Source organism: Streptopelia decaocto (genome assembly GCF_964273445.1).
Source record: "Streptopelia decaocto genome assembly, chromosome: Z".
NCBI lineage: Eukaryota > Metazoa > Chordata > Aves > Columbiformes > Columbidae > Streptopelia > Streptopelia decaocto.
Window position 1 is genome coordinate 51534500 of NC_138657.1, and position 24839 is coordinate 51559338.

Genomic DNA, 24839 nt, shown 5'->3' on the forward strand with positions numbered 1-24839 from the left:
TGAGCACATCATTTATTTATAGAGTCTTTTGATGTAACTCCGTGGAAAAAAAATGTTAATAAAACATGGTTCAAAGGAAAATTTACACTCACTATTATAATATGACATAAAGTACAAATTATTGTACCTAAATAACTGTTTTCTAGTGAACAGTATTCCTTTTTCTCTTTATTGAACTAGTCCACTGAAATCTAACAGGAGGTGAACACAAAGAACAAGAAGGCTATTAACTCTTTTCATTTTGTAATCCAACTATCTGGAAATTAAGATACCTACATGAGACAGAGTTGAAAATCACTGGCTATGTCATTGCTTTCATAACCTTCTTATGTGCTCCACAAATTGGCTTATAGTCCTCTTAGAGCACATTTATCAACAAACTCCATGTCAACAATTGATGTGAAGCTTGAAATAGACCAGAAAACAGGATACAGGAAGTTACACAGTGACCTTAGTTGAAAGGCAGCAAACTAGTTAAATTAGCCTTCAAGTAAGGACTTCTGCAACAAGGACACCAGCAATCCTAACTTCTCTTTAAACACAAAGATGAACCTAAAATCTTAAGATGATGTTTACAGAAGGCTTTGGTTTGTGTCAGAATTGATAAACAGTACATGGTGCTCGGCTAACCAAATTCATGTTTTATTCATAAAACACATAATATAATACTTGAATGTAGAGCATTACTACCCTGACAGCAAAGTCCTCAATAGATTTCAAGACATGGGAGGAAGGAAGAACACAAGACTGCACATACGCCTCCCCCCAAAAAAAAGCTTTTTGGAACTGTATTGCAGGATCAAGTGAAGCCCAAGCACACTGCCAATAAATAAATTCACATAACATGGAGAGTTAGGGCCTTTTAACAGTGGTAGTGTATGGCATCCTTCAGACAAGTGAGTAAACAGCCTGTTTGCACCCAAACTACATCAGTATAGCCTGCTTTGTCAAGGAAAGCCATAGTCAGATGACTTATAGACCAACTTTTTGCAAAGGCTTTTACAAAAGGTGCCTCTACAGGAGATGAGTACCGATCAGTTAACAGGACATAGATGTGCACACCAGCAGCTACTGCAGGAGTTAGTTGTAGAGAGACTTTTCCAGTGGTGGAGCACTGAAGTCAGGTTGTTGTTTACTTCTGTGTCTGTAATTGGGGCACTCAGAACTTACAAGTTATAGCATTCTTTTTTAATAACTGAAGTGAAACAGTCTTTCAATTCAGAGGCAAAACTCCTATTGACCTCTATAAGAAAAGAAATAGGATGCGCTGCTAGTATTTGTAATGATACTCATTTGGTACGGGTACTGTAACTCATTAGTAGTCATGGGTAGCATGTACAGCTAGTACTTCTAAAAAAAAAAAAGGCCTAACAAGCTTTAATGCACTGTGATGTAAAAATTGCTGTTGCAGTTTTTTTTCTAATGCTCTTCAATCAACACAAAGACTTACCTTTCATGGCATCAGTGGAGGTGAGATCATGTCCCAGCTGCTCTCACCAACTTCACTCAGCCAACTTTTTTCCCCCAGTCTGGTTGACTGTTTGTCACTGAGACCCTAACACAAGTCCATTGTAGTTGTTTCACTTTGCCTGCTCAAAGCAAACTCTTATGTCAGTGGAGGTTGCTGTGACAACCTGGTACTCCAAGCCTACTAGGAGCATGTGAGCTCTTATGTCGAAGCAGAGTCCTTTTATGAGGAGGCAACAGGCTCTCAACAGCCTGTTATTAGGTCTGGCACAGCACCTGCAGGCCCTGTGTCACCCAGAGCTGCAGCCCACCACAGCTGGTTCTGGGTGCAGACACAGGGCAGTCAACTTCTGCCTGAGATCTAGAACCAGTCAAGTCCAGTGCAGCCTTTTCATGGGTGTGATATTTCAAGGTTGGAACTATTCCTTGAGTATCATCAAGGATGCAGCTGTCAGGAGGGGAAAATTAGGTTGATTTACCCTCAGAGAATGCTACACTAATTCAGGAAATTCTCACAAAGGACATGAGAAACAAACACTGATTAGAACAAGAAATATGAAAATAACTTTCAGCATCTGTCCTGCCCTTTATTATTATTCCAAGTGCATTCAACCAATCATCTTCTCAGTCTGCTTCATTATTAGAAAATTGTAAAATAAATACTGAGGATTTTAATCTTCCCATTAGCAATGCTGAATCTCATTTCCTTGGCAGGAAGATTTCCATGACTGACACAAAAGGAAGCATCCTGTAATGGTCACCTCATTCATAAAAATGTCTTTGAAAAACCATAAAGAACAATTTGGTCTTTTTCAATTTGTAGGGGAAAAAAAAAAAGATGTCAATGAAATGACAGTAGCATCTATAGGGCATCAAGTTTTGAGCTGAATATTGAAAAAATCATAACAGACCATTTAGTGAAGATCCACAGGAATAAAGAAAACAGGAAGAAAACACAAGCAGAAAGAGCTTCTTTTGTTTAAGATTTGAAGTGTGATGACTACAGTTATTAACATGTTAATATTGAATAACTTAATGGTTACAGACACTGCATATTATATGAGAAAGAAACAGGTTTCTCAGTGTCTATTTCGCTCCCATGTCTAGGTAATATGGTATACACATAAAGTATCAAGAAATAGAGATTATGTCTACAAAGCTCCTGAAGAGAGGAGTGGCTGTGAGCACGTTCTTGGTCTTCCTGTGGGCTCTGCATGTATTCGCTGTGCAACCTGCACGAGACGGTCCCGTACCAAAGCGATGTTGGCAGAGTGGCACTTGCAGGCTTGCTGCTTTTGTGGGCAGAAAATGTATTTTCTTGCCTTTTATGTGAACTTCTAATGCCCTGGAAAACACAATGGAGACAAAATGGAAAAGCCGAAGAAATTTCTTTCTGTATAAATGTACCTAATTAGTGGACACTATCCACTCTCCACTCCATAGCCAGCTGGGTCCTTCAGTGATTTCAAATGATTTTCTTCTTAGCCCACTGAGAAAGATAAAGAAGGAAGATGTGTAAGTAAAAGAAGGAAGCAAACACAAAGGGAATTAATTCACAATTTTAGAACTTTTTCCACCTTTTGATTGATCATGCTCAGACTAGCAACTAGTTCCTGTTGGATGACAGCTGCCTGTATGGGGTCCTTACCTTTGATGTACTAACTGACAAAAAAGCTTAATAAGAAAAACCCTCTGGTAGTCATCCCCTTCTGACTGATCATCTCATTTTTCTGCTATACTATGGATTATATTTACCTTCAGAACCAGTGTAAGTAGATTACTGTGTATGCTTTTCATTTTAGTTGTCAATGTTGCGATGTCTTCTGTGCTGGCTATACAGATCTGTGTTTGCTTGCACAAGGGTTGTTTTGCCACAGAGATGTTAGAACAAAACAGGCAAAACAAAACAGGCAACCAGCGCCCTTGAGGTAGAAATTTAACCACAGATAAGAATGTGATGAATTCTAGTCTGTCTTATTCCATAAACTGAAAATAAAAATAATAATGAAGTGATATGTTATAAAAAAGAAACAAATTACAAATACTCCACTATTGATTTTGAAGTACTGTAATTTTAAAGTGAGACTTTCAATTCTGTCAGCATTATAGATCCTGAAAATTAATGGAATCTGTTTCAGGAACACTGCCTTCCAAAAAAACACCTCTCATGAATTGCAATGTTTTGAATAAAATCTAAGGTAGCACAAATGTTTAAACAGATGGCTCAATGATATGCCTTTTTTCTTTACTAATCATAGTTATTAAAGCAACCACTTTATTTTTTATTGTGTTTTAAATGGGCATAGAAAATTTGAGTCTGAAAATGACCTTTATACATCATGCTGTAAATTGATTTTGATGACCTTTCACTCTCAGATAATTAGGCTTCATGGACATTCATCTTGTTCTCACTGAGCTGAGACTTCCTACTTCACTGGGCCCTGCAAATTCCCTCCTTTCCAGCATGTTATCTCTTACATCCCATCACTGATTTGTTGTTGTTTGAGAGTCTAGTGCTTTTTGTGTAAAAATTGCAACTGCAATTTATCTCCCCTTAAATGTTAACACTTGCGCAATGCCAGATTTGGGATCAAAATAGTGTCAATAGCTTTTTTTCTCTTTTCATAATGGAAGGTTCAAAAAAATCAATTGTCAAATAGTTGCCTACTCAGTGCTGTGCCTACATCAAGTTTATTTTCCCCTCAAAACTGAATCTAATTTGGACGGTTTGATGATTCAGATTAAATTCTCATTCACTCCTCCATAAACTCCATGTATACAAGATCATAATTAGTGTAGAAAATATATCACCGTGTAGGCAATTACTTAATCCTAAACACATTATTCTAATCAGGATTCTTTTGACAACAGTAGTTGGTCATATGTTTCATGTCCAACAAGATAATACAGGTAACAAATGTAACAGGATAAGAGTTGTTTCTAAATTTATAAAAATCAGCAAGTCAATCCTGCATCTGTAAGGGCCTGTACGTACAAATCACACAAAGAATCGATATTGCTTCTTTGTATGTTTGCATAACAGACCTGAGTAGAGCACAAGGGTCTGCAGTGCCAGAGCTCTGCAAGCAAAGATAAAGGAAAAACCTTTTAATCCAGGCTGTCACAAGCAAGCTAATGTGCATGTGCAATTAAAAAAAAAAAAAAAAAAAAAGACAGAAAAGTAAGCAAACAATTAAGGAACACTGTTGTTTTGTAGAAGGGTAGCAAGTTACAGGTCCCTGTAAAGAAAAACAGAATTGTTCCTGTTGATGTGCTCGGATGTCAGCCCAAGCAAGTTCTATTAACTACTGTCCAATGAGATAAGAAGATCTGTGTATTTCTGTGAGGCAAAGCAAACTAGAGCAGGATATGAAGGTCACAGAGGTTAAGAAGAACCTTAAAACCAGCCAGGATTAACAGAACACTCATGCTGACTATTTTTATTATTAAGAAAAAAGTCTGGAACATAGCAAGAATGTGTTTACTATCTTATGAGCAGGATGGAAAATATCTTTCTATGTTTCTTGCTGTGTAAGATCCACAAGGGCAAAGGAGTTGGTGTTCTCCTTTATTCTGTACAGCTCTCAGCACAATGTCAGTTCTTAATAAATAATAAATAAAATAATGACTTGGAGAACATATAAAAAGATGAGTGGGGAGGACATGCTAAATTATTCATAAATGTTCCCAACAATGTCACTTTCCAATTAAAGTGTCATCCTATCGTCTGTGTGGGTGAGACAACAACCTTCATCTCACACAAATGTGACAGCTCTAAGAGCAAAAGGATTTTGTCATATATTAGTACCTAGGATGTGATAAAACATTTAGGACAAGTTTTCAGCAGTGGAGTTTTTCTATAATTGTCTTGCCTACACCACTGAAATTCCAGTCATTATTTTTTTAGTATGAAATACATGGACTGCAATTTGACAAAGATTTTATTTAAAAGTTTGAATAAAGTGCTCAATAGTTGCCTTTCTGAGCAAGTCACGATAATCAGAAATTATGTCAAAATTAATCATAGCCACCTCCTAACCAGTTGCCCTCTACTGCAAATCTACTGACCTATGTTAGTAGACAGTAGACAGACTGCTTCTGTCCTGCCTTGGCCAACCAGCAGTAGTGTGCATCCTCATGTCAGGTTGTGCAGCCTAGTTTATGCCCATGCTGTTCAAGGCTGGCTATATTAATGCATGAGTTATCATCTCACCAACCTTTCTACTATACAGCACAGACCTCCCTGAAGACACTGTCATGACTCTCTTGCCTCAGACATGGCCACTAGCACCAGCATAACCCATACACAGCAAAGGGCTGTGGTCTGCATCTCTCCCTCTGTTCATTGCTTTCCTTGGTTCCTACAAAGACTGTGTGCAATAGGCTGAGAAGGAAGTAAAAGCAGGTGAAAAACTTATCTGGTCTTTCAACCCTGAGGAAAATGTTCAGCACTGTACTTTAATGCTCTTCTCCAGTGGTTCTATTCTTAGTCATGCAGCATTTAGCATAGTTCTCATCATTATAGCACTGGGAGCCATGAAGTAGTATTACAACAAACAGTGAGGTTCATTGCAATAAATAGTAAGTTTCTAGCTACCAGAGCCACAAAATTTGAAACACTATACTCCATAAGATTCAAACAGAGAAAACAAAACAGAACAACTTGAAATGCATGTTGTTAAGTCTCATGATTCCTAAACACATCTCACCTCCACAAAGACAAGATGTAGCTTGAACTGCCAGTATTTAGGGAAGATTTCCAAGAGTGTGGATTTGGACTATAGTAGGAAATTTCGTAACAGTAGTTCTATGCTCATTTGAATGTAATACCCCCATTACAAAGATATCTCATCCATAAAGAATTGATAAATTCATTATATAGACAAGTAATTTTAGGTCTACATAGCCAGACGATGAAATATCACCACTACGAGTTTGATTGAATTAATAATAGTTTTAAAACAAACTGTAAACAAATATCATTGACCTGATTTTTTATTTATTTTACAGCTGAAAATAACAATGGGATTTGAGCATGTGGCAGATGAATGTAAAATGTTATGGAGAGCACCAGTATGCAGAATATTTCCTGGATCACCTTTTTATTTACACCCGGCAGATGCACAAAGCCTTTGAGCATACTGCACAGTCACTTTATTCACTTTCATGTCAACAGGCCTTTGCTTGATAAATTAAAACAGAAAAATGCTGGGTAAAGTACTGCAGACCTGCATGATCCATTTCGCAACCATTTTCTCAAGGCTGCCCCAAGAACGACCTGCTATCTTCCTTATCTTGGTATCATTTTCCCATCTGGAAAGTCTGAGCCACATGGTACACTGGGGAGTAAGTGGTCTGAGACTGCTGCATTCAAAGGCCATTAAAAATCATAACTCTTAAAATCACCGCCTTCCTGTGGACAAGGTTAATACTAGTCTGTAGAATAGGTAGGGAGGTCAGTAGTTAACTTTCACTAGAATCAATACCAACTGAATACTTCGCTTTTCTTTGTTACCTTAGACATAAAACAAGAATTGCACTTTTTAGAGGCTGCTACCAAAGATTACTGTTGAAAACATGGAAGTTTGAACCTTTTAGGCTTTAATGGCCAGTGAAAGACATCCTTTATGTATGCATCTTTTGGATGACTTTATTAATTTTCTTCCCCTAAAACTGCAATACACCTCTATTTTCACAGAGCCTGGCAAGTTTGATGAATTTAGCAATTATTTGGACAGTCTAGCCCAAGGTTTTGAAATACAAAAATTTGGAGAATCAATTTTCAAGAGAGAGGGACAAATCTGAGAAAGACACTAATTGCTAATGGCATGAACTCTATGTTGGTCCACAGTGCCACAGTGCCACAAATGAAAAAAAAAATCAATGTAGGAATTAAAAATAATATCAGATTTCAAAGTCTAAATTTCCTAATTAATCTTAGCTCTCTAAATGAAATTCAGAAAAGTACTGTGAAGGAAATGCTGAGGTTAGATAAAGTGACGTATAGTGCAAAACAGTGTTGTCACTCTAGCCAAATGCCTACAATGGCAGAACACCTAGAAAAATAAGAAATAAACAGAAGAATTAACTTCTGTAAAAGAGAGACATTAAGCAACATCTAAGAGGGAATTTATATTAATTATGGTGAATCAATAAAAGAAGGAAAAATATAGTTAATCTTAATAGTATAAACATACACTACATATTATTGAGTGATAGAGATTGCTGTTATTTGCAAGGTTAGTAAAATCACTGATTATATTTCCAGTGTTACACTTAGATACATCGGTATGTGGGCATGTGTTTGTGCATGCATACATACACACATATATGTTCTACTTCAGATGAAAGTCAAATGTTAGTGCTAAGATGGAAGACATCCACCATCCATATATTATGGTGAACTAAATAAGAAGGCAGATTTGGAAAGTTCCTTTTTTATTCACATGAAAGGTTTAGGATTTCAGTGTTTCTGGTCCTTCAAATTGGTGACACCTCTTTGCTTTGAAAATTCTTTGCCTCATGAAATTAAGGAGAATTTTGAAAAATGTGTTTTGCTTCAATCCATACCTATTTGTAATGTTCATATCTATCATTGCATTCTACTCTTCTGTACCTCTAGGTCTTACTTATGGAACCACGAGTAGTGAATTCTAGTAGTGTATGAGAGGACAAAGCTTGGCATACTCCCAGTAAATCCTTTGCAAACTTTAGACCTTTTTTAGAGACTCCTTTTCCCCATCCCCCTCTCCCTGAAGTCCTGAATGGCTCAGAGAATTGCTAAGGGTTTATGCAGCCTTTAACTCTGGGTCACTGGTTTGATTCAAGTCTAAGTCAGCAATGAACCAAGAGTCATTACCATCTGAGGATGGGTTTGTACTCCTTTAAAATGAGTTGGTGGCTTGAGCCAGTTTCTTTTGAAGCAAGGGTGATAAGAAGCTTCACAACTGACAATCTTTTGGTGCAGCCTTAGTTGAGAAGACTGAATTTCTGACCCATAGACCAATCACTTCTAGTCAGAGAGGAGGGATGCTCAAGCCCCATTAAAAATGTATGCCAAGTATTTTTCTTGTGTAGAAAAGCTGAAGAATTTATTTTCCAGAGCTATTCATCTCAGCTGTATCCACAAGGAGTGTACGTGAAAAAAAAATTAAAAATAAAGAATTTATGTGTCTGTGTAGTCAGTTAACATTAAGAAAACTTCCTGAGAAAGGAAGAATGTTATCTTGCCTTCTTGCTCTGATTGTACTCTGGGAATGAATGTATCTTGATTAAGAAAGAAACAGAAAAAATCACTAATTCAAAAGAAATTGATGAGACTGTGAAGGAGACATTATTTTTGTCATCACCTGTAGGGCTGCCTCTGCTTTGATGATGTAATCTTTATTTTTTTATTGGAACGATCTTTTCCAATAGGTGTTCTCACATACAACTGTAGGTTTACACTTGCCGTATTCCTTACAGTTGGCTTTAATAGGTTAGTGCTCATGTTGACAGTGTCTTCTGTTAAATGGTGGGCAATTTCTGATTCATTATTTTTTTTTCAGCTGATAATCAAACTCTACCCATAAATAAAAAGACATTTATTAAGTGATGGGTTTGCCTTTCTGTTTGTGGTTGTTCTTAAATGAGGTTTTGCTCTGTATTTATATAATCCCCATCTACATGGTGTCAGAAGGTCTGGGTGATTTCTAGTCTTGATCCCTTTTTCTCCTATCAGTGCTATTTGCCCTTTACTCATAATAGCAACATAACTAAAAATGCTGTCTACTTCAGTCTAGTCCCATTTCAGCCGGCTTTAGCTGGCAAAGCACTCTAATTTACTAAATAAGGAAGTCTCAGAATTACTAAATAAGAAAACCACATTCCTGTGAATTAGTACTCTTTGTCTGAACTTGATGGACCTTTTTCCTATTATTTCCTAAAACAATGTCAGTGATGGCTTCCTAATTTCTTTCTCCAGTTTTCTACTCTACTGAATTTTTTGCTTAGTACTCGTACAAAATATATTATCCATTTTTTATATATATATATATATATATATATAAAATATAAATTTATTTATTTATTTATTTTTGGCATATAGGATTCTGTATATTACAAAATTAACTTCTGCTGTTCATCAACTGCTGGTCTTGCCATGAGTGTACCCATAGCTTAAGCTGACTGACTGGTACTCCAGCTCATTGAACAGAATAGCAAAATTACTAACTGCTGTAGCTCAGAATCAATCTGAAGCCTCTTATTCTGCAAAATGAAGCCTCTTATTCTGTGAAAGTAGTTTTACACATGTGGGTATTTCTATTGTGCTCAGAATTACCTCCCATTAGCAGGTCTGAGTTTAATATTTAAGTGGTTGTTTAACACTGAATTTTTTTAGCTCTGGTCGCTTAAATGTGAAATAAATAAAACAGTGGATGTGATGGGAAAAGAATGCAGTCCATGCTATTGTCCATATTTGCATAAAAAATTCTGCTTCTAGAATTGGAACATATAAAGAACAGTCCATTTAAAATACCTACACTTCAGACTAGTGTGCGTGTTTGCTTTAAAAAAAAAAAAAACAACGTGCTTTTTTTTGTTGTTGTTGTTATAAGATTTATGTATGGTATGTTCTAATTGGATTACTTACAGGACCTGCTGCAATAATATACTATTTTATCAAAGGTACTTTTAAATTATTCTTGCTCTTCAGAGCATGCAGCTAAAAAGCAGGGGGAATGGGAGGGAGAGGGGGCTCATGTGTAGAATTAATTTTGCCCTCTGGAGAAATTCCCAGGACTGCACGCTGTTCAAAACCCATTATAGTTGTTCCACAACCAAACATTTGATGCACTGGCCAGTGTCAAGAGTATAGCAACAGAAAAGCCAAAAAATTAGACTGAAAAGCCTTGACTCTGTGGTGTCAGTATTTTTAAAAAAAAAAAAAAAAAAAGAAAATAGCAAGAGAAGAACAAGTAAGCAAGCAAAAATGAATGTAGGAAAATAGTACAGGTCTGAAAATATTGTTCCTTCCATATAACAGTTTTCTTCTTTCAGCTGCTGAAGTCTTATTTATTCTCTATTAATAAATCAAACTATAGTATCAGAACAGTCTTGCAGACACCAGCTATCAGCTCCTGAAAGGAAATTTAAAACCTTTTTAAGTCCTTGAAGAAATAAAAATATTGTCTTGTAATTATTAAAATATTTTTGCTATTGTTTGTGGTTTTGTAAGAAAAACATTAAAAAAGACATGGCAAAAGTCTCTTCCTGCAGGCTAGTTGGAGTGGTGGAGTTGTTCATTCATAGGAGACCACAGAAACAGAAAGAATAACACATTGAAGACTTTCTATTAAAGAACATTATCAGCATATATTGCTCATGAATGAGATAAACTGATTGTTCCTAACACGAACATTTGGGAAGCAGATACAGAAGCCTGGAAAATATTATGTAATGACTCGGATTAGTGTAAAAAAAAGAAATTTCCCACTAAAATACGCTGTAGCTAATAATTTAAGATATTACTTATTATGTAAGTGTTGCTGTCCCTTGAACCCATTTATTTTAAAACCAGAGACATTTACTGCTGGAGAGTTCTCCTTTTGGAAGCTCTCATTAAATACTTTGTGTTAAACACTAGTGTCAAAGGTTAAGAAAACATCCCATGAACTGAGACAACTATGTATTCAAATAGTCCTCTTTAATAATTAATTTATGTTCATATCGATAATAGCTAGATCTTTCTAGATTTGTGTTTCACACTTTGGTAAAAATACCATGGACTAACAAAGTTAGGCAGAATCAAATGAAGTTGTTTAATGGAGAATAAAAAAAATCGAATACCCATAAATTGAGAGAGGTAAATAATGCAAAGGTTATTAGATTTGAAAGACAGAGCAACGTCCCAGCTGCATCACAATAACCTGAGATTTACAATTTTGACTGCTATTTATTTATTTTCACATACTTTTTGCATAGTATGGTGTCTGCTTCTTACAAAGAGAAAACGAATACAATTATACATTCATTGGGACTGGGAAAAGAAGGTGTGGTATAAAATTAAAAATAACTGGAGTCTTTGTTGCAATATACAACTGAAGTGCAAGATTTCTGTATTATTTGAATTAATTAAATTCACCTTCTTTCTGTTTTGTTTGCTCTTTCTATGTCTCTGTATTGTGGGATTTGGCTGGAATGGAAGTACCAAGGGATTGAGCTCTCTCAACTTCTTTCAATACGACCTTTTTGTCATGGAAATGTAAGTAAGCTGTAAACTTATTGAAAATTTTGAGGTTTATTTGAAACCAAATCTCCTTACAACTTAACTGCTTCTAGTAATGACAGAAAAGTAATTTAGCAGCTGATCTGGCATCTCTTAGTCAAAGTTACACAAGCTGGACACCAACGTGCAAAAGAAAATTGTCAGACTTAGAGTAAAATTTACACTACATGGGGATATGAATCCCTGGAGCCTCCCTTTAACCACTGTCAAACTCAGAAGTGATGTTTCTGGAGCTCTGTACACACTTACAAATTTGACCTTTCTTCACCTGGCAGAGAAGCTGCATCAGCTGCACGATGCCTTTGCAGGATCCCTTTCATAAGAGATGGGAGGAATTCAGGGGCTTGGCTGGAATATAATGATCTCTAGCTAGCCTTACTTGGCAAACTATTTCTCTAGCAACTGTTTCAGTGTCAGTATTCGAATCTAAAACAGCTCTCATAGTAGATGCAGGACCTGATCACAAATTAATTGTTCTGAAATTTGACAGGGTACTTGACATCATCCCTAGCATTTAAGTAGGCATTTTTTCCAGAACAAGAGATTCAGGGCAACTGGGTCCAGCCTTGTGGTCCACATTCAGTGGATCGCTTTTAACACTTGTAGATTCTCATCTTGAACTGACATTATGTATCACTTACTACTATCTGTCAGAAGTTGTATCAGTAGCTGTAGCAGCTGTTGCATCTTCTGGATGAAAAGTCTTAATGTTTACCTTTAAAATGTCAATCCTTTTCTACTCTTAGCATTTAAAGACCTGTTCATCAGTGTGTTCTCCACTGCCCTGGAGATGTGTTCAGAATAAATGAACCAAGCAGGACAATTTAAATACAAAGAAGAGGCCGTAGTCAAAGTCATCTGCAGTTTTCACTTCACAGGCCAGTTCTCAAAGAGATCCTTCCTGCAGTGATAGCACTTGACTGTGATTTACCATTTACATCATGTGTGGAAGGGACTGGCATAATTTTGATAACAGACCTTCTCTGCTGAGATTTAAAGATGGCAAAATTTCTCCATTTGGTGACTGCAAAAAAGCGGGAGACAAAAACAGTTGTATGTTGCAGTTGATACTCTACCCAGCAATAACAGCTTCATTCAGGCAGCACTATGCACAATCGATAGTCCAAATTAGGAAATCATTCTAACAGTCAGCAAAGGCCATCAAGATACCTGACTGCCATCTCTAGACAGCAAAGGTGTGAGGAAGCAATAGCTGGGTTGCAGTGCTCCACGCCCTGCAGAAAATACCTGGGCAAGCCTGAAATAATCAACTTCCCTACTACCTTAACACCATTGAAAGTGTTTCCTTCAAATAAACCCAGCATGCTCTCTGGTTTTTTGCCCTCAGACTGTATTACACACTTCTGAATTTGAAAACCTAGCATTCTGGATGGTTACTGAATCCATTACAGGCCGACTTGTGCCACTTCTGGCCATTGCCAAAATGCTTGTGACCTGATCACAAAAGAGTGCAACAGATAACCATCACAGTCCTTAGCCTTAGTAAGCTAACTCCTCACTAATGATCTGGAAGTCATCATCATTCTCTATCAACAGTTCTTATATCTGATCCATATTATTTCTAGAAAAGACAGAAAACTTCTACTTACTTTGGTGGCATAGCCGAGCAAATATTGTACATTATTGTCCAAAATAAGTTGCTATGCCTCCTTATTCATTGAAGCTCTAAACACAACACGAGAACATCTAAGTCCTGTTAACAGGGACTTTCACAGCATATCACTACAAAGATCTGTTGCATCTGAGTTTCTAAAACCATGCAGGTGTTTGAAGGAAACTCATGGATGCAGAACCTGCCACCTCTGCTCTATACCCTCTCTGCTATGGCAGCATGCTTCAGGGCTGCCAGAGGAACTGAAATATATAGGTGACTGATAATAAGAAATGAAAAGTTTTAGCTATAAATCACTTCTGATATTAACTGTACGTTGTCCATGCCTGGTGTAGTGTCTTCTAGGGGCTATGTGCAGGTAGTAACATAAACACCCTCAATCTCTCTCTTCCTCTCTATGTCTATCTATCTGTCTGCTACATGTATAGAAGAAAGGAAAAGACCTTAGAAGCAGCAATCTACTGTAGCAGTTAGTACGCTACTCCACAGCTGAACAAGGCCCATAAATACTGAGTGTTGGAGGCTGCCTGCCATGGCAACTGTAAACATAGTCCTTCCCATCTGGGGCAGAAAACTTTGGCACAGGAAGCTTCTGTTTCCACTGTGTCCTTTGTGCCTCTATCCTCTTGCTGAGTGGGAACACAGCCTCTGAGACTACCAATCCAGCACATACTGAAAGCACAGCACACACTAAAAAATGGTAAAGAAAATCATTTTCCTTTGATCTACAATCCACGCTCTGCCCTTCCTCTGCACTGTTGATACATATGCATCACATAAAATACCACATCTAGAACAAATTCCTTTCTGTTTTTCATATGTGTGAGCATGGGCTTTCAAAAGAATGAGCAGGTGGGACACAGCCAGGATCTCATTCATTAAAATCACACAATTTTTATTCACTGGCTCCACTGACCCTTTGCTTGGAACATTTTTGCAAAGTCCTTGTACCTTTGTGGTTACACCGCTGAGAGATTATAAGGCTGCTTAGAAGCAGGATACACACAGGTAAAAAGTAGACTGTGTTCTGTCTGCCTCTTTATTGCAGACAGACTGGGAAATGGTGATGAACCTCCACGCTTGCATGTGCTCTTCCATTGGAGCTGGAATCACAGGGGAACAGTTGCACATTGTGTTTTCCATCAGTAGGCACCTATGACTATAATCATTCATCCTAAACCATGGCTTTATGATAAGGTATTATAATGCAAACTGTGACTGAAATTTGATTTTGCTGTTGCAGAAAGAGGGAAAAATGGATTTTCTAAGGCAGTCTGATAATTAAACTCAGGAGCACTGGCAGAACAGCAGAATGTAATGGATAAGTAGTTGCTATCCTGCAATTATATATTAGAGTATTAGTGATCTCAGAAATGGTTTGCTCTTCCATCAATGAACCCATCTGGATCATTGAATTAAGAAAAAATCTAATTTCATTATGAGTCTTGGGGGCTATTGTATGGTGTCTGCTTTTGGCTCTGTGTTAACTGCCTACCTAATTTTCCTCACTCTCTAAAATGAGATGTGGTTTCAAAGGAACAGCTTTTCTACATTTACATAAGCACACATAACATGCTTCAAAGCATGTGACATAACTTCACTCCACAGAGGAGCTCAGTAGTGCCCAATACACAATATGTCACTATAAAAGTACGTTTGAAAAATAATGTACTTGAAAAAAAAAGAACAGCTGTGCTGTTTCAGAGTCATTGTTAAGCCATGTTTATGGGCATTTCAGTGGCACAAAGGTATTTTTGTTCCACTAACAGAGGAAGTTAACTTAATTAACAGTGGAAAACTCCTCAGAGAGCAGAAAGTCCTGTAAAATAATTTGAAATAAAATGTTCACATTTCACAATACAAAGCACATATCTAAAGATAGGAATCACTCAAATTATAAATGTATCTAGGTGATGAATATGTAAATCTATTTGGCATGTGTGATATCAACGTCCTTTTCATGCACTAACATGCAGCCAAAAAATTATGATTCGGAAACTGAAGAAAATATCCATTTGCCAGCATGAGAAAACAAAACCAAACAAATAAAAAAAACCCCACCCAGTCCTAATTTTATAAACCCTGGCATTTTAGCAAGCTAGGACTTCGACTTTTTAGTGGATTCTTAATTTGTTCGTTTTACACAGTCTGAAAAAGAAGTGTCAAATGCCCAAAGCGGTATTTGTCAGCAGTTCTTTTTTTGTTTCAAAGCATCTGAATAGAGGAAGGCTAGTACCGTATTTCCAAACAGACATAGGAAGGCTCTTGTTGGCAGCCCCTTGCTGCAGAATGAATACACGCCATGAGTACAGACCATTTGTCTCCTGATTACAGCAGACCCCGGGGGAGCTGATGTTAGCTCTCATTTTCACCTCTCTTTCTCTCACAGTGTCTCCTTGCTGTGGCAGTCCTGCCTCCCCTCCTCCTCCTTGCCTGCATTCGTCACAGCTTTGAGTCGATCTGACTTGGCAGTGGTATATTTAAGACTGTTTTCCAAATTAAAATCAGACTAGGATCTTTGAAATGTGTTGACTTGCCTTGAAGGTTAACACAGTGAAGAAAAAAAAGAGGAGGTATTCTCATTTGGAATTCAGTGCTGATCATAATGAATGTACTTGGTATTCATGTGAATCTCACATGTATTTCCATAAGAGTGCTACTGTAATTTAACACTGGTATTAAAAACACTGGGGAGAGAGGGGCACTTAAAATAAAATGTCACAGAATAAAAGAAGGATATACATTTTGTCTCTGCAGCAAGTCTACAGTGTGCCTGTTGTTTTAACACTTGATTTATAAGCTTTCTCTCCCATCCCTACTCATTTCCATAGAATTTTCTCAGAGAAAAGATGAGAAATATTCTTTTGCTGTGCTAAATATGTAGCTTTATGATTCAGTACTCCCAGGGGCAGTGGTGATGTATGTGCTATCAAATTACATGGATTTTACACACCTATTTTCTCTGATATCCAATAAGAAACGTGTACTTACTGCAGTAACCTTACATTACTCATGCTACACTTCGGAGAGACAGACCATGCTACACCAAGCACATTCAGTAGCCTGCTGTCTCATTTTTTTTTCCCCTTACAGTATTTTAAAGGGGAAAATATGTGTTACGCTCCAGCAAATCATTTTCTGAGATTCCAAATTCGTTTTTAAAATAGGCTAAATATCCATATCTCAGTGACACTGGACTTCAGAGCAACACACGACTACCCAGTTGAGAATCTTTTCTTCTGATGTAAATTAGACCATTCCTATACTTTTCTCTCTTTGTGCACACCCTGATTGCACTTGATAGTTTTCTCCTTTTTCATTAGAGTGTTGTTGCTGGAGCAACACCATGAATAGCAACCTTTAAGGTTTAATTGTGGAAAAATCTATGTATATTCCCATGTTGCTCTTATAATCATTCTAGAGTCAAAAGGTGCTTCCCTCTCCTCCTCAGTGATTTACATACTTACAATTTTGCTCATCTAAATATTTATCAGAGAACACTGTTTTTGTGCCCTAGAATCAGGAGTTGGTTCCTACTTCTCAGAGAAACAAATGAGTCACAGAGAGTGAGCAAAGGTGGGGTGGGTGCATTGATATGAGGGAGTAAGGAAAGGTGGGATGTAAACAAGTTTCTCTGTTGTTAAGCAGAATCTCAGCTTTCAGCTTTTTCAAGCTCTTCTGTTTCCAAGGGAAGAGCTTAAACATGGCATCCTGTCTGCCTACTTCAGTTGCCCTCGAAAAACCTTCAGAGAGCCTGATCCCATGTAAGACATATGGGATCCATTCACCTGCACAGAGAAGCAGTTCCCTCAAAGAAAGTCCCTATTTCACTACTTTCTCAGAGAAAATATGCTGGACAACTTGGAAGCTTCCCAATGGAGAAGCTGTCTTCTTCAATTAAGGAATTTGGGAGCAAAAGCTGGTGACAACAGGTCTCTTTCTGACACCCTTCAGAAACATGACTCTCCACTCATTTTTACAGAATTCAGCATAGTGCTTGGATGCCTGAGGTAGGAGGAGGAGGACTGGATTCTACACTGATGATTGAAACAGAAAATACTTCAAATTGTTGACTATTTAATTGTTGATTGGTATAGGCATGGTACCTCACTGTGTACCGGCATGCATTTTACATCCACAAGTAATATTTTAGATAATTTTTTTTTCTTTTTAATCTTTTTTTCCTCTTCACATTGAAATCTCTTGTAAAATGCAACATAATAAGAAACAGTCTGATTGTGGTGACTGGGGGAATAGGTCTTGATTTAGAACAAATAATTTTTTCAGCATTATTTCACAAGCCCCAACTATATTTTAGCAGCTACTGAAGTTAAAAGCAGGTTGATATATTTTTCCTAGTAGACACCTAACAAAAGTAAGTGAGAAAAGGTGAAATAGTTGAAAACAAATTAGACCCCTACAACATGAAAGAAGGATACAGAAATATATTATTCTCTCAGTAGTTTCCTTTGACTGACAGCAAACTGAAATGATAGGTCTAAGGTGGTGAAAGCATTGCATAAAGCCTGACTTCTGATACAGGAGCTTAAGTCAGCAGAGATAATTATATATGCAAAAACACAGGACTCAAGACAAAGGCCTGCTTACCCTATACTGAAGGCTTGCAAATATCTACAATCTGAATATATATTTTACCATAGCTGCCATTACTTTGTCTGTGCAGATTTTGGAATTAAATTATTTTTCTGCTGTGACTATTGCACTATGAAATGGAATATTCCTTTTCAGACCATATTATAAAAGCTATTATTTAATATAGACGTAGAGATAAGTCATGAAGAGCATGTCAGCTGAAGCTTTAATAATAGAACAGACATAATGAAAATTAATTGCTCACTTACAGGGTAATCTTTTTCATTTTTACTCATAGTGAGGTTGTAATCTTATTGACATTTCCCCTAAGCGGTCGCTACTGAAAGTAGCACTCCACTTTTCTTGTCCTCCAAGTCCTTTTGTTAGGACATTTTTAACACCATTCTTTGTCAGCTGTGTTGTTTTTTTTTTTTTTTGGAGGGATATCCAATGAACAGGTAGGTAGGAAAAATTGACTAGAAGAGTCCTGAAGCTGACACTGCCAAGGAGAGATATGCTTCTGGAAAGACAACTGAAGAAAACACAATTGCACTAAGTCATTTTATGTTCTTCTTTCAAACAACAGTAAATGGCAGTGGATGGCCTCCTCACATTCAAAGTGATATCAACACACTTGGTCATCCTTTGCTTTAGTTGTGGAAAACATTCCTGTACTTGTTCACTTACTATATTTCATGTAATCAATGATAGTTTTCATCTGAGGACTGGCAACTTGTTAAAGCATCCTAGCTTGATCACCTGGTACAAAGTTATACAATGAAAAGGACTACTTTACCCCACATTATTTCTGCATGTTAGTCTGAAAATATATTTTCTGATGCAGGAACATGCAGAAGGGAGTATCCATCTAGTTACTTAGAATTAAATAGCTTCTAAAAGACAAGAGGAAAAGACTAAGCTACAGTGGAAGACATCAAAAATGTGGTGCTGAACTGGAAATTTTCAACCTTGATAGGATCTATTTTTGATTTAATGTAATTGGGAGAAGAAAAGAGAAAGAAATTATAAAAGTAAATCAGTAAGAGAATAATTTGCTAATTAAAGTGATTGAAAAGGAGTTACTTGACCCTACAGACATGTATTAATATGCTTAACTTTTCATTTATTAGGAAGGATCTGAGTAGCTATATGCTTAGATATGGACTGGGAGATTAATTATTTAGGAGCATAACACAATTACAAGAAAAGCATAACACATTTCATGGTACTACTGAAAGACTTCAGATCTTTTATCCATTTCGCCTATATTTCCATATAAGTCTATTCTTCAGTAGTATAACTGGGCCTTTAAGTCTCACTCTGGCAAAACATCCAAGTACCTAGGCTTTTCAGCTGTCCTTTGGACATTATCAGTTCTTTCTTATCTCAAAGCATGCATGTGTATAACACATTCGTGGATCAGAGACTCAGTAAAAAGCAGAAGTTTTTCTACCAGTTTAGCCTTGTTAAATTTTAAAGATTAAATTAGTAGTTTTAACATCCAGCTGTCCATTCTGTTCTCCAGAACACAGTTGTTGCAATGTGACAAGACACCTTGAGCTCTGGTATCTTGGCATTCACCACCTTACAGAGCAATGGCACCCCACGGTAAGCACCATTGTGTTAAAATATATTTTTTTGGGAGACAACATAAGACTGCCAGATCAGCATCAGTATCCTTAGTTCAGGAAGTCTCAAAACACCTCATTGATAGGGAAAATATAGCATGCATTGCTTTACTGGTTTATAGAAAATAACTCTAAATTTCAGATCCTCCCTTCATCAAACTTTTCCTGAATATCTGTCCTCCTGGACAGGTAAACCCAGCTGAAAACTGCCCATAAGACATATCTTGGTGCAGTATGTGTTATTCCCTAGTTTGGGTCAAAGGAAAAACTCCCTTACCCCAATAAGGATATAGTTTTCAATATATATATTAATGTAAGAAAGAAATAAATAAAAAATGCAACTTTAAGATAGCATGAATTCTCGTTTCGGCCTGCCAGATGCTAAAAATTGGAAGAATGTTTTCCAGAAACTAAGTTTGCATTTTTAAATCTCTAAAGTCCTTACAGCACACAATCCCCAGCTTAATTTGGGTGAGTCAAAAAAGATGGCAGCTGCATTAAAGAAGATGGAGTCATAACTAGAGGGGATCTGCCAGGAAAGCCAGCATTTTCCAAATAAAATTAAAAACAAAACCAAACACAAAACCAAAAAAAACCACAGATGTATTTAATAGCAATTTCCAACTTCCCTAACATTCAGAATTACTAACAATTTTAGGTGTTTTTGGAATCAGCTGTTTTAACCAATCCTTACTTTTGTCCTGAAGCTATCATCAGAATGCACATGAATAGTGGTATAAATGTAAATCATACCTTTATGTGAATTCATTACTACTTTTACCATAGCATTTTAAATTATTTCAACCTCTACGCAAGAGTGAACATTGTTAATCTGCACAACAATAACAGTTCTTGAGAAATAAAAATGTTCTTGGTGAATTCATTTTCTAGTTCAGAATATCTGGACCTACAGAGGAGTCTCAACCTTGAGCAAAGGCTTTGATATGGATCTTGAATTTGCAGGAAAGAGGTCTGCAAGAGCAGGTCTTGAAACCCTGTAGTATTTACTATCTAGTTTAATGATCTGAAAGTCTGTGCTGAATCAGAGATAGAAATTTTAAAGTAATTACCCTGGAAAGTCAATTTAATGAATGCCCAATATGTGAAAGTATTATTTCTGTAATTTTTTCTATTGCTCTATTTATCATTTTTTATTGTTCATTTACATATGTTATATAGTTCTGGTATGAATTATATTCTCTAATATTAGTTTTTCTTCAATATAACTTGTTAGATAGCTAGTGAAAAGGTCTTCTCTAAAGAGAGAACTTCATACTTGAGAAAACTTTGAAATATATCTAAACATAAATCCATTTCTGTCCTTTTTTTTTTTTTTTTTTTTTTTAATTCCTGTGCTCCTTACTATAATTATCAGAAATATTTGTTTGAACAAGGACTTTAATCTCCACTATTTATTTTCCAGTTTCCATTTGGCTTGAGAGCGTGACAATACAACTGAATTTGTACCTTCCGGTATCCAGCATCAGGCCTTGATTCTGAAAAAAAATTGTCAGCATCCATAAATTTATTCACATCAGTAATTCCTCAACTATTTAGCTGAAACACGAAAACTGTGATAATGAACACAAACAGGATTGCTGACAACATCAAGTCCTGATACAATGAGTTCATATGATAAAAATACAATATTCTTTCCTAAATTCAGAGGTAAAACAAATTAGCTAGTGGAGAAAATAAGCTTCATTAGAACTACAGGAGACAGAAAAAAACCCAAAACGTCTCTCAGTATGCTTTGACTCAGAAAGTGCATTTGGAAAAAGATTGTTAGAAGACCCTACAGGAACCTTGAATGTTTTGGAATGACTGTCTAGCTTCGGAGCTTACATTTTTCTGTGACATTGTTATCTTTAGTATTTACCAAAAAGATCGCCCCCTTGGAAACCTTAACTGGAATAATGAATTTTATGGCAGACACCATAATAAAGAATAATATACTTGTGCACCTTTACATTTTAAGAGTTTAGCCAGCTACTCAGTCTGAAATAGATTGATGAGTAGATGTCAACAGGTAAGTCAACAAGGTGCAAGTTTTAAGAAGGCAATGTTGGGGGAGAAAAAAAAAAAAAAAGGTAAAATGAAATATTAGTGGAACAACCACCGGGAGAAGACAGGAAGAAAAAAGATGAATATGATTAATATTTCGACAGTCACAAGGCTCCTTTACTCTCATTGATTGGCTGAAGCATGGCCAGATACCGGTTTTACCACCAGTATAAAGGCCTTACGGTAACTGGCATGACCTTTAACTCCCAGAAGGAAATAAGGGTGTTCTTTTCTGTGTCCCACTGGTGCAACTTCTCCCTAGGACCCTCCACATCCACAAGAAAACAAGGGAGATAAATTGATACCAAGTCAGAGAACTAAGGACTCTCTGGCACATTCTTAAGAGAGAGAGAGATTAAGTCTTATTCCTATAAGCTAATAGTGGCAATTTTAAGACCAGGTTGAGGGCAGTAATAGTGACTGCAGGTTCTGAGGCTGTGCCAGGAGGAAAGACTTAATACAACAAAAAGCATACAAGGCACTTCATGAGATGGAGAGGAACAATTTTGTATGGATCTGCAAAAATGCTGATGCTGGCATTTCTTGGCCAGATGAATTCTCTTGAACCCAAGCCCAGCCCAGTACTAGCTTTACAAAAGGACTTCCTTGTGAGCGAAATACTGTTGGTGTAAAAAAACACCAAGACCAATTTCTGCCTGTTATAGCTATGGCATGCTCCACGCCTTGATTATGAGCTCCATATGCATGACACCCTTATGCAACTCACATACAAAAATAGCCAAATATAAATCTTCAATACCTTGATCTTGCCAGTAAATATTCTACTGGGAAAAAAAAAAGTCACTATCCAGAAATGTGAAGGGTTCATTCACACACACATAGGACAAATAAGGGCTTAGTAGGAATTGGTTTACAATCCTTACGGACTCCTGTAGAGCTAATAAGTCAAGAAATACCACTTGAATAGAATCATACGATAATCTCATTATTATATTTTTTGATACATTGCATAGTGCTTAAGTATAAAAATAAAAATGCATTTAGAGCTTTGGCTGTCCTTTATTGTATCAAATTAAATCGGATTTAATGCCTAGCTGTGTGTCATGCAGATCAGATCCATTTGTACAAGACCGTACAGTGTGGAGATGGTTCAAACGAATGAATAGCTTTCTCATTACTTCACCCTATTCTGCTCTCTCTTTTCCTGTCCTTTGTAATGTAATGGAGGACAGCTGTGGCAGTGAAGTGAATATTAACTAACCTCAGCGCCTCAGCAGATTGTGACTTTAATCCCTGCAAATACCACTAAAATCAAAATTTAATTACAGTCTGCGTAACTCTGTTAATGCCTGAAAAATATTTAACAATTAGTGGTTGGCTTAATTAAGTAAACTGCCTTTCACAAAGCAACCTGAAAAGTTTTTCCCAGTATTTTATCCCTCACACTAATTAGTCTGATGTAAGCTTACAGCCACTCATTTGCTGTTACTGAGTCTGCTGTATTACTGATCCAGTTTCTGGGGCTTAGCTGTGTTTAATGGAGGAAAAGTTGTTAAAAGGAAAATAAAGAATTCCTTGAGCACTACTACTGCTTAAAAATTAAAAAAAAAAATGCTTTATAGTAAACCAGGAAGTTTCATTAGTTACCCATAAGCAGTTACATAGTTAAAGATGACCTAACTATGATCATAGTATGGGTTCAGTGTGTGTTGAATAACATGTAAATTTAATTAGGGTACAGCCATATCTATCAAAGGACAATGCCTTGCACATCCAGACCATGAAAAGATGATTATTTCTAAGCTTAGTGAAAAGTCTTGACCATGCGTGGCCTGATTCAGGTATTTGTTTTGGAAATCTCTGATAAAAAGTGAGAACTACTGATAAAAACTCAGAACACTGATAAAAAGTGGATCACAACTGATTTTGACAAGTAGGTCTTGTTATTTAAATTAACATGACATTGCTTTGATCTTCCTTGTTTGTGCTGTTACGGTACAAGATCCATTGCTCTTGTTTCTGTGGATTTTATTAAAGTTGCATTCTTGAATGCCTATCATTACAGATGGTCCCTGTTTGTTTTCTGAAAATACAAGCATTGCAAGAAATTCCTGTAAACTGGGGTTTGAATTATAACATTTCCATCCATTATCCTAGAAAAAATATTGTTCAACAGCTGAAAGAGCAAGATACATTAATTTGGTATTTGAAATATTGATTTGATGGCAAATTTCTCATGCTGTACTGGATAACATAGATTCATTTAGCAGTGGTGGCAGATATTTGCCTGAGGATAGTTAATTATGTACATTTTCAACTTTTCAAGATGAGGTCTTGCAGTTCTTTACCTCTACAGGTGAGGACTACAAAATTAAGCCATACATTCATGAATTGTATAAATATGTTTTGGAAGAGTGAATATAACCAGCCTGACAAGAAACAGTGAATTCCCTCAATAAGGACCACTGTCTACACAGAAAACAATTTTTAAAATATTCTTCATCCTTAAAAAGTCACAATTCATATAACCCCGGGCAACACCTAGAAATCCATAATGTTCAGTTTGAATCTACTGCCAAATCTTCTGAAAAAAAGTTAATAATGTACATATCACATTGAAATTATTTAGAAAAATAGAGAATGGAGGTTTACAGCAGAACTAGCTAGAGGGTAAGTAAAATGTGTTAGAGAAATGAGATTGCATTAATCCAAGTATATCAAACTGAAATGCAAAACTGATTGAGACTACTTTAAATCCCTATCACTTTGACCCTTTGTCCCTATCACTTGCCTCTCTCTCACTGGGATTTACAGGAACATAGTATAGCTGTCTGCTTTCTACAAAGAATAGCTATTACACAGTATAACTGAGTTACTTGTTTCAATCAAACACCTGTATTTCGCTCTATACTTATAGACTGGGGTTTGTTTTTTTTCCCCAATTTTATAGCAGCTAATTTAGTAAAAGCTCTCTTTATGCCAGAGACAAAAGAAATAAGAATTAAATCAATGAGAAACAGAATGTCTGAAAGAAATTGGTGTGTAGGTAGTTCGGTACAATTCAACGTAATTGGCCACCTTCTTCTCTGCTCATGGTTGACTGAGGATGGAGATTAAATTACCATTCATAATACTGGAGAGGTGGTCCATTCAAGTCATGGCTTAAATACTGAATGTTGACTGAAAAATTTAGAGAGGCAGCAGCAACTGTATAAATCCTTTTCTG

General features: G+C 36.6%; 1 long non-coding RNA gene across 2 annotated transcripts in view; it reads right to left on the reverse strand.

Annotated features, from left to right (window-relative positions):
* Positions 1 to 240: 240 nt before the first annotated feature.
* Positions 241 to 24839, reverse strand: part of LOC309451381 — a 75115-nt gene continuing 50516 nt past the window's right edge. For both annotated transcript variants that reach the window (XR_014186240.1, XR_014186241.1), the window contains one exon: positions 241 to 2812. This is a non-coding gene — a long non-coding RNA (uncharacterized lncRNA). The remainder of the gene's footprint in view (positions 2813 to 24839) is intronic.